The sequence below is a fragment of the Nothobranchius furzeri genome, chromosome 8 (genome assembly GCF_043380555.1).
Source record: "Nothobranchius furzeri strain GRZ-AD chromosome 8, NfurGRZ-RIMD1, whole genome shotgun sequence".
NCBI lineage: Eukaryota > Metazoa > Chordata > Actinopteri > Cyprinodontiformes > Nothobranchiidae > Nothobranchius > Nothobranchius furzeri.
Window position 1 is genome coordinate 16,612,870 of NC_091748.1, and position 11,675 is coordinate 16,624,544.

Below are 11,675 nucleotides of genomic sequence, written 5' to 3' on the forward strand. Positions count from 1 at the left end.
CTAATGACTCCATTCCTTTTTGTGGTTGTAGGGGCTGTTGAGTGGAGTACACTAAAACAAACCTGATCTCTCTAGGACATTCAGAAGCCAAGTTATAAGCCCACAAATGTGTAACTGGACTACTTTAAATTGACACCAGATCCGGTGACCTTTGGGACATGGTTTGACCCCCTTAGGAAAGTGCTATCATCATGAAACGTTCAGATCACTTACCACTCAATAGATTCTACCTTCCTGTAATGTTTCAGCCTTATTGGACCTTGTTTTCACACAAATGAACCCAGAATGATGTGAAATCGTGCTTTGTGCAACATAATTCTGGGTGCCATTTAAAAACCATAAGTGCTAATGACTCCATTCCTTTTTGTGGTTGTAGGGGCTGTTAATTGGAGTACTCTAAAACAAACCTGACCTCTTTAGGATATTCAGAAGCCAAGTTTTAAGCCCACAAAGGTGTAACTGGACTACTTCTTTAAATTGACACCAGGCCCGGTGACCTTTGGGACATGGTTTGACCCCCTATAGGAATGTGCGATCATCATGAAACGTTCAGATCACTTACAACTCAATAGATTCTAACTTCTTGTAACGTTTCAGCCTGATTGGACCTTGTTTTCACACAAATGGACCCAGAATGATGTGAAATTGTGCTTTGTGCAACATAATTTTGGGTGCCATTTACAAACCATAAGTGCTAATGACTCCATTCTTTTTTGTGGCTGTAGGGGCTGTTGATTGGAGTACACTAAAACAAACCTGATCCCTCTAGGACTTTCAGAAGCCAAGTTATAAGCCCACAAATGTGTAACTGGACTACTTCTGTAAAATGACACCAGATCCGGTGACCTTTGGGACATGGTTTGACCCCCTTAGGAAAGTGCTATCATCATGAAACGTTCAGATCACTTACAACTCAATAGATTCTACCTTCCTGCAATGTTTCAGCCTGATTGGACCTTGTTTTCACACAAATGAACCCAGAATGATGTGAAATTGTGCTTCGTGCAACATAATTCTGGGTGCCATTTAAAAACAATAAGTGCTAAGGGCTCCATTCCTTTTTGGGGTAATGGGGGCTGTTATTTGGAGTACTCTAAATTAAACCTGATCTCTCTAGGATATTCAGAAGCCAAGTTATAAGCCCACAAAGGTGTAACTGGACTACTTCTTTAAAGTGACACCAGATCTGGTGACCTTTGGGACATGTTTGACCCCCTTAGGAATGTGCGATCATCATGAAACGTTCAGATCACTTACAACTCAATAGATTCTACCTTCTTGTAATGTTTCAGCCTGATTGGACCTCGTTTTCACACAAATGAACACAGAATGATGTGAAATTGTGCTTCGTGCAACATAATTCTGGGTGCCATTTACAAACCCTAAGTGCTAATGACTCCATTCCTTTTTGTGGTAGTAGGGGCTGTTGATTGGAGTACACTAAAACAAACCTGATCTCTCTAGGACATTCAGAAGCCAAGTTATAAGCCCACAAAGGTGTAACTGGACTACTTCTTTAAAGTGACACCAGGCCCGGTAACCTTTGGGACATGGTTTGACCCCCTATAGGAATGTGTGATAATCATGAAACGTTCAGATCACTTACAACTCAATAGATTCTACCTTCTTGTAACGTTTCAGCCTGATTGGACCTTGTTTTCACACAAATGGACCCAGAATGATGTGAAATTGTGCTTCGTGCAACATAATTCTGGGTGCCATTTACAAACCATAAGGGCTAATGACTCCATTCCTTTTTGTGGTAGTAGGGGCTGTTGATTGGAGTACACTAAAACAAACCTGATCTCTCTAGGACATTCAGAAGCCAAGTTATAAGCCCACAAATGTGTAACTGGACTACTACTTTAAATTGACACCAGATCCGGTGACCTTTGGGACATAGTTTGACCCCCTTAGGAAAGTGCTATCATCATGAAACGTTCAGATCCCTTACAACTCAATAGATTCTACCTTCCTGCAACGTTTCAGCCTGATTGGACCTTGTTTTCACACAAATGAACCCAGAATGATTTGAAATTGTGCTTCGTGCAACATAATTCTGGGTGCCATTTACAAACCATAAGTGCTAATGACTCCATTCCTTTTTGAGGTAATAGGGGCTGTTAACTGGAGTACTCTAAAACAAACCTGACCTCTCTAGGATATTCAGAAGCCAAGTTATAAGCCCACAAATGTGTAACTGGACTACTTCTTTAAATTGACACCATATCCGGTGACCTTTGGGACATGGTTTGACACCCTTAGGAAAGGGCTATCATCATGAAACGTTCAGATCACTTACAACTCAATAGATTCTACCTTCTTGTAACGTTTCAGCCTGATTGGACCTTGTTTTCACACAAATGGACCCAGAATGATGTGAAATTGTGCTTCGTGCAACATAATTCAGGGTGCCATTTACAAACCATAAGTGCTAATGACTCCATTCCTTTTTGTGGTTGTAGGGACTGTTGATTGGAGTACACTGAAACAAACCTGATCTCTCTAGAACATTCAGAAGCCAAGTTATAAGCCCACAAATGTGTAACTGGACTACTTCTTTAAAGTGACACCAAATCTGGTGACCTTTGGGACATGGTTTGACCCACTTAGGAATGTGCGATCATCATGAAACGTTCAGATCACTTACAACTCAATAGATTCTACCTTCTTGTAATGTTTCAGCCTGATTGGACCTTGTTTTCACACAAATGGACCCAGAATGATGTGAAATTGTGCTTCGTGCAACATAATTCTGGGTGCCATTTAAAAACCATAAGTGCTAATGACTCCATTCCTTTTTGAGGAAATAGGGGCTGTTAATTGGAGTACTCTAAAACAAAACTGACCTCTCTAGGATATTCAGAAGCCAAGTTATAAGCCCACAAATGTGTAACTGGACTACTTATTTAAAGTGACACCAGGCACGGTGACCTTTGGGACATGGTTTGACCCCCTTAGGAAAGTGCTATCATCATGAAACATTCAGATCACTTACAACTCAATAGATTCTACCTTCCTGTAACGTTTCAGCCTGATTGGACCTTGTTTTCACATAAATGAACCCAGAATGATGTGAAATTGTGCTTCGTGCAACATAATTCTGGGTGCCATTTAATAACCATAAGTGCTAATGACTGCATTCCTTTTTGGGGTTATAGGGGCTGTTAATTGGAGTACTCTAAAACAAACCTGACCTCTCTAGGACATTCAGAAGAAAAGTTATAAGCCCACAAATGTGTAACTGGACTACTTCTTTAAAGTGACACCAGGCCCGGTGACTTTGGGACATGGTTTGACCCCCTTAGTAATGTGCTATCATCATGAAACGTTCAGATCACTTACAACTTAATAGTTTCTACCTTCCTGTAGCGTTTCAGCCTGATTGGACCTTGTTTTCACACAAATGCACCCAGAATGATGTGAAATTGTGCTTCGTGCAACATAATTCTGGGTGTCATTTAAAAACCATAAGAGCTAATGACTCCATTCCTTTTTGGGGTAATAGGGGCTGTTGACTGGCATACCCTAAAACAAACCTGACCTCTCTGAGACATTCAGAAGCCAAGTTGTAAGCCCCCAAAGGTGTGTTTGGAACCCCGCCTTTAAGGAACAAGTGATCCGGTGACCTTTATGACCTGACTTGACACCCTTAGGAATGTGCTATCATCATGAAACACAGGAATCATTTACAACTCAATAGATTCTAACCTGATCGCTCTAGGACATGTAGAAGCCAAGTTATGACCCCACAAATGTGTAACTGGACTACTTCTTTAAATTGACACCAGATCCGGTGACCTTTGGGACATGGTTTCACCCCCTTAGGATAGTGCTATCATCATGAAACATTCAGATCACTTACAACTCAATAGATTCTACCTTCCTGTAACGTTTCAGCCTGATTGGACCTTGTTTTCACACAGATGAACCCAGAATGATGTGAAATTGTGCTTCGTGCAACATAATTCTGGGTGCCATTTACAAACCTTAAGTGCTAATGACTCCATTCCTTTTTGTGGTAGTAGGGGCTGTTGATTGGAGTACACTAAAACAAACCTGATCTCTCTAGGACATTCAGAAGCCAAGTTATAAGCCCACAAATGTGTAACTGGACTACTACTTTAAATTGACACCAGATCCGGTGACCTTTGGGACATAGTTTGACCCCCTTAGGAAAGTGCTATCATCATGAAACGTTCAGATCCCTTACAACTCAATAGATTCTACCTTCCTGCAACGTTTCAGCCTGATTGGACCTTGTTTTCACACAAATGAACCCAGAATGATTTGAAATTGTGCTTCGTGCAACATAATTCTGGGTGCCATTTACAAACCATAAGTGCTAATGACTCCATTCCTTTTTGAGGTAATAGGGGCTGTTAACTGGAGTACTCTAAAACAAACCTGACCTCTCTAGGATATTCAGAAGCCAAGTTATAAGCCCACAAATGTGTAACTGGACTACTTCTTTAAATTGACACCATATCCGGTGACCTTTGGGACATGGTTTGACCCCCTTAGGAAAGGGCTATCATCATGAAACGTTCAGATCACTTACAACTCAATAGATTCTACCTTCTTGTAACGTTTCAGCCTGATTGGACCTTGTTTTCACACAAATGGACCCAGAATGATGTGAAATTGTGCTTCGTGCAACATAATTCAGGGTGCCATTTACAAACCATAAGTGCTAATGACTCCATTCCTTTTTGTGGTTGTAGGGACTGTTGATTGGAGTACACTGAAACAAACCTGATCTCTCTAGAACATTCAGAAGCCAAGTTATAAGCCCACAAATGTGTAACTGGACTACTTCTTTAAAGTGACACCAAATCTGGTGACCTTTGGGACATGGTTTGACCCACTTAGGAATGTGCGATCATCATGAAACGTTCAGATCACTTACAACTCAATAGATTCTACCTTCTTGTAATGTTTCAGCCTGATTGGACCTTGTTTTCACACAAATGGACCCAGAATGATGTGAAATTGTGCTTCGTGCAACATAATTCTGGGTGCCATTTAAAAACCATAAGTGCTAATGACTCCATTCCTTTTTGAGGAAATAGGGGCTGTTAATTGGAGTACTCTAAAACAAAACTGACCTCTCTAGGATATTCAGAAGCCAAGTTATAAGCCCACAAATGTGTAACTGGACTACTTATTTAAAGTGACACCAGGCACGGTGACCTTTGGGACATGGTTTGACCCCCTTAGGAAAGTGCTATCATCATGAAACATTCAGATCACTTACAACTCAATAGATTCTACCTTCCTGTAACGTTTCAGCCTGATTGGACCTTGTTTTCACATAAATGAACCCAGAATGATGTGAAATTGTGCTTCGTGCAACATAATTCTGGGTGCCATTTAATAACCATAAGTGCTAATGACTGCATTCCTTTTTGGGGTTATAGGGGCTGTTAATTGGAGTACTCTAAAACAAACCTGACCTCTCTAGGACATTCAGAAGAAAAGTTATAAGCCCACAAAGGTGTAACTGGACTACTTCTTTAAAGTGACACCAGGCCCGGTGACTTTGGGACATGGTTTGACCCCCTTAGTAATGTGCTATCATCATGAAACGTTCAGATCACTTACAACTTAATAGTTTCTACCTTCCTGTAGCGTTTCAGCCTGATTGGACCTTGTTTTCACACAAATGCACCCAGAATGATGTGAAATTGTGCTTCGTGCAACATAATTCTGGGTGTCATTTAAAAACCATAAGAGCTAATGACTCCATTCCTTTTTGGGGTAATAGGGGCTGTTGACTGGCATACCCTAAAACAAACCTGACCTCTCTGAGACATTCAGAAGCCAAGTTGTAAGCCCCCAAAGGTGTGTTTGGAACCCCGCCTTTAAGGAACAAGTGATCCGGTGACCTTTATGACCTGATTTGACACCCTTAGGAATGTGCTATCATCATGAAACACAGGAATCATTTACAACTCAATAGATTCTAACCTGATCGCTCTAGGACATGTAGAAGCCAAGTTATGAGCCCACAAATGTGTAACTGGACTACTTCTTTAAATTGACACCAGATCCGGTGACCTTTGGGACATGGTTTCACCCCCTTAGGATAGTGCTATCATCATGAAACATTCAGATCACTTACAACTCAATAGATTCTACCTTCCTGTAACGTTTCAGCCTGATTGGACCTTGTTTTCACACAGATGAACCCAGAATGATGTGAAATTGTGCTTCGTGCAACATAATTCTGGGTGCCATTTACAAACCTTAAGTGCTAATGACTCCATTCCTTTTTGTGGTTGTAGGGGCTGTTGATTGGAGTACACTAAAAAAACCTGATCTCTCTAGGACATTCAGAAGCCAAGTTATAAGCCCACAAATGTGTAACTGGACTACTTCTTTAAAATGACACCAGATCCGGTGACCTTTGGGACATAGTTTGACCCCCTTAGGAAAGTGCTATCATCATGAAACGTTCAGATCACTTACAACTCAATAGATTCTACCTTCCTGTAACGTTTCAGCCTGACTGGACCTTTTTTTCACACAAATGAACCCAGAATGATGTGAAATTGTGCTTCGTGCAACATAATTCTGGGTGCCATTTAAAAACCATAAGTTCTAATGACTCCATTCCTTTTAGTGGTAATGGGGGCTGCTAATTGGAGTACTCTAAAACAAACCTGACCTCTCTAGGATATTCAGAAGCCAAGTTCTAAGCCCACAAAGGTGTAACTGGACTACTTCTTTAAAGTGACACCAGGCCCGGTGACCTTTGGGACATGGTTTGACCCCCTATAGGAATGTGCGATCATCATGAAACGTTCAGATCACTTACAACTCAATAGATTCTACCTTCCTGTAACGTTTCAGCCTAATTGGACCTTGTTTTCACACAAATGAACCCAGATTGATGTGAAATTGTGCTTCGTGCAACATAATTCTGGGTGCCATTTACAAACCATAAGTGCTAATGACTCCATTCCTTTTTGTGGTTGTAGGGGCTGTTGATTGGAGAACACTAAAACAAACCTAACCTCTCTAGGACATTCAGAAGCCAAGTTATAAGCCCACAAAGGTGTAACTGGACTACTTCTTTAAAGTGACACCAGGCCCGGTGACCTTTGGGACATGGTTTGACCCCCTATAGGAATGTGCGATCATCTTGAAACGTTCAGATCACTTACAACTCAATAGATTCTACCGTCCTGTAACGTTTCAGCCTGATTGGACCTTGTTTTCACACAAATGAACCCAGAATGATGTGAAATTGTGCTTCGTGCAACATAATTCTGGGTGCCATTTAAAAACCATAAGTGCTAATGACTCCATTCCTTTTGGGGCTGTTGATTGGAGTATACTAAAACAAACCTGATCTCTCTAGGACATTCAGAAGCCAAGTTATATGCCCACAAAGGTGTAACTGGACTACTTCTTTAAATTGACACCAGATCCGGTGACCTTTGGGACATGGTTTGACCCCCTTAGGAAAGTGCTATCATCATGAAACGTTCAGATCACTTACAACTCAATAGATTCTACCTTCCTGTAACATTTCAGCCTGATTGGACCTTGTTTTCACACAAATGAACCCAGAATGATGTGAAATTGTGCTTCGTGCACCATAATTCTGGGTGCCATTTACAAACCATAAGTGCTAATGACTCCATTCCTTTTTGTGGTTGTAGGGGCTGTTGGTTGGAGTACATTAAAACAAACCTGATATCTCTAGGACATTCAGAAGCCAAGTTATAAGCCCACAAATGTGTAACTGGACTACTTCTTTAAATTGACACCAGATCCGGTGACATTTGGGACATGGTTTGACCCCCTATAGGAATGTGCGATCATCTTGAAACGTTCAGATCACTTACAACTCAATAGATTCCACCTTCCTGTAACGTTTCAGCCTGATTGGACCTTGTTTTCACACAAATGAACCCAGAATGATGTGAAATTGTGCTTCGTGCAACATAATTCTGGGTGCCATTTAAAAACCATAAGTGCTAATGACTCCATTCATTTTTGTGGTTGTAGGGGCTGTTGATTGGAGTATACTAAAACAAACCTAACCTCTCTAGGACATTCAGAAGCCAAGTTATAAGCCCACAAAGGTGTAACTGGACTACGTCTTTAAAGTGACACCAGGCCCGGTGACCTTTGGGACATGGTTTTACCCCCTATAGGAATGTGCGATCATCTTGAAACGTTCAGATCAATTACAACTCAATAGATTCTACCGTCCTGTAACGTTTCAGCCTGATTGGACCTTGTTTTCACACAAATGAACCCAGAATGATGTGAAATTGTGCTTCGTGCAACATAATTCTGGGTGCCATTTAAAAACCATAAGTGCTAATGACTCCATTCCTTTTGGGGCTGTTGATTGGAGTATACTAAAACAAACCTGATCTCTCTAGGACATTCAGAAGCCAAATTATATGCCCACAAAGGTGTAACTGGACTACTTCTTTAAATTGACACCAGATCCGGTGACCTTTGGGACATGGTTTGACCCCCTTAGGAAAGTGCTATCATCATGAAACGTTCAGATCACTTACAACTCAATAGATTCTACCTTCCTGTGACATTTCAGCCTGATTGGACCTTGTTTTCACACAAATGAACCCAGAATGATGTGAAATTGTGCTTCGTGCACCATAATTCTGGGTGCCATTTACAAACCATAAGTGCTAATGACTCCATTCCTTTTTGTGGTTGTAGGGGCTGTTGGTTGGAGTACATTAAAACAAACCTGATCTCTCTAGGACATTCAGAAGCCAAGTTATAAGCCCACAAATGTGTAACTGGACTACTTCTTTAAATTGACACCAGATCCGGTGACATTTGGGACATGGTTTGACCCCCTATAGGAATGTGCGATCATCTTGAAACGTTCAGATCACTTACAACTCAATAGATTCCACCTTCCTGTAACGTTTCAGCCTGATTGGACCTTGTTTTCACACAAATGAACCCAGAATGATGTGAAATTGTGCTTCGTGCATCATAATTCTGGGTGCCATTTAAAAACCATAAGTGCTAATGACTCCATTCATTTTTGTGGTTGTAGGGGCTGTTGATTGGAGTATACTAAAACAAACCTAACCTCTCTAGGACATTCAGAAGCCAAGTTATAAGCCCACAAAGGTGTAACTGGACTACTTCTTTAAAGTGACACCAGGCCCGGTGACCTTTGGGACATGGTTTTACCCCCTATAGGAATGTGCGATCATCTTGAAACGTTCAGATCAGTTACAACTCAATAGATTCTACCTTCTTGTAGCGTTTCAGCCTGATTGGACCTTGTTTTCACACAAATGGACCCAGAATGATGTGAAATTGTGCTTCGTGCAACATAATTCTGGGTGCCATTTAAAAACCATAAGTTCTAATGACTCCATTCCTTTTTGTGGTTGTAGGGGCTGTTGATTGGAGTATACTAAAACAAACCTGATCTCTCTAGGACATTCAGAAGCCAAGTTATAAGCCCACAAATGTGTAACTGGACTACTTCTTTAAAGTGACACCAGGCCCGGTGACCTTTGGGACATGGTTTGACCCCCTATAGGAATGTGCGATCATTATGAAACGTTCAGATCACTTACAACTCAATAGATTCTACCTTCTCGTAACGTTTCAGCCTGATTGGACCTTGTTTTCACACAAATGGACCCAGAATGATGTGAAATTGTGCTTCGTGCAACATAATTCTGGGTGCCATTTAAAAACCATAAGAGCTAATGACTCCATTCCTTTTTGTGGTTGTAGGGGCTGTTGATTGAAGTATACTAAAAGAAACCTGATCTCTCTAGGACATTCAGAAGCCAAGTTATGAGCCCACAAATGTGTAACTGGACTACTTCTTTAAATTGACACCAGATCCGGTGACCTTTGGGACATTGTTTCACCCCCTTAGGAAAGTGCTATCATCATGAAACATTCAGATCACTTACAACTCAATAGATTCTACCTTCCTGTAACGTTTCAGCCTGATTGGACCTTGTTTTCACACAAATGAACCCAGAATGATGTGAAATTGTGCTTCGTGCAACATAATTCTGGGTGCCATTTAAAAACCATAAGTTCTAATGACTCCATTCATTTTAGTGGTAATGGGGGCTGCTAATTGGAGTACTCTAAAACAAACCTGACTTCTCTAGGATATTCAGAAGCCAAGTTCTAAGCCCACAAAGGTGTAACTGGACTACTTCTTTAAAGTGACACCAGGCCCGGTGACCTTTGGGACATGGTTTGACCCCCTACAGGAATGTGCGATCATCATGAAACGTTCAGATCACTTACAACTCAATAGATTCTAACTTCTTGTAACGTTTCAGCCTGATTGGACCTTGTTTTCACACAAATGAACCCAGAATGATGTGAAATTGTGCTTCGTGCAACATAATTCTGGGTGCCATTTAAAAACCATAAGTGCTAATGACTCCATTCCTTTTGGGGCTGTTGATTGGAGTATACTAAAACAAACCTGATCTCTCTAGGACATTCAGAAGCCAAGTTATATGCCCACAAAGGTGTAACTGGACTACTTCTTTAAATTGACACCAGATCCGGTGACCTTTGGGACATGGTTTGACCCCCTTAGGAAAGTGCTATCATCATGAAACGTTCAGATCACTTACAACTCAATAGATTCTACCTTCCTGTAACATTTCAGCCTGATTGGACCTTGTTTTCACACAAATGAACCCAGAATGATGTGAAATTGTGCTTCGTGCACCATAATTCTGGGTGCCATTTACAAACCATAAGTGCTAATGACTCCATTCCTTTTTGTGGTTGTAGGGGCTGTTGGTTGGAGTACATTAAAACAAACCTGATATCTCTAGGACATTCAGAAGCCAAGTTATAAGCCCACAAATGTGTAACTGGACTACTTCTTTAAATTGACACCAGATCCGGTGACATTTGGGACATGGTTTGACCCCCTATAGGAATGTGCGATCATCTTGAAACGTTCAGATCACTTACAACTCAATAGATTCCACCTTCCTGTAACGTTTCAGCCTGATTGGACCTTGTTTTCACACAAATGAACCCAGAATGATGTGAAATTGTGCTTCGTGCAACATAATTCTGGGTGCCATTTAAAAACCATAAGTGCTAATGACTCCATTCATTTTTGTGGTTGTAGGGGCTGTTGATTGGAGTATACTAAAACAAACCTAACCTCTCTAGGACATTCAGAAGCCAAGTTATAAGCCCACAAAGGTGTAACTGGACTACGTCTTTAAAGTGACACCAGGCCCGGTGACCTTTGGGACATGGTTTTACCCCCTATAGGAATGTGCGATCATCTTGAAACGTTCAGATCAATTACAACTCAATAGATTCTACCGTCCTGTAACGTTTCAGCCTGATTGGACCTTGTTTTCACACAAATGAACCCAGAATGATGTGAAATTGTGCTTCGTGCAACATAATTCTGGGTGCCATTTAAAAACCATAAGTGCTAATGACTCCATTCCTTTTGGGGCTGTTGATTGGAGTATACTAAAACAAACCTGATCTCTCTAGGACATTCAGAAGCCAAATTATATGCCCACAAAGGTGTAACTGGACTACTTCTTTAAATTGACACCAGATCCGGTGACCTTTGGGACATGGTTTGACCCCCTTAGGAAAGTGCTATCATCATGAAACGTTCAGATCACTTACAACTCAATAGATTC